Source organism: Bison bison, unplaced genomic scaffold, assembly GCF_000754665.1.
Source record: "Bison bison bison isolate TAMUID 2011002044 unplaced genomic scaffold, Bison_UMD1.0 scf7180017864345, whole genome shotgun sequence".
Lineage (NCBI taxonomy): Eukaryota > Metazoa > Chordata > Mammalia > Artiodactyla > Bovidae > Bison > Bison bison.
This window is the reverse complement of record NW_011494917.1, coordinates 3,873,966-3,874,254: the sequence shown is the minus strand read 5'-3', so window position 1 is coordinate 3,874,254 and position 289 is coordinate 3,873,966.

Here is a 289-nt window from a genome sequence, read left to right as displayed (position 1 = left end):
ATGAAAGACTTCAGAACAGTGGTGGGTAGGCTTCACCCACAAGAGTGATAGGTAACTGTATTGATTGACAAGTTCGGGTGGCTGAAACTAATACAATATTGTAAACCAACTGAACTTCAAGAATAAATTAAATAAATGAAAATAAAAGTTTTTAAAAGTTATAATACTGAGGGAGTAAGGAAAAACTTTGGTTTAACGGATACAAAGTTTCAGTTTTGCAGGATGAACAGTATGAATGCTCTCAAAGCCAATGAACTGCACACTCAAAATTATTAAGATGCTAAATTTG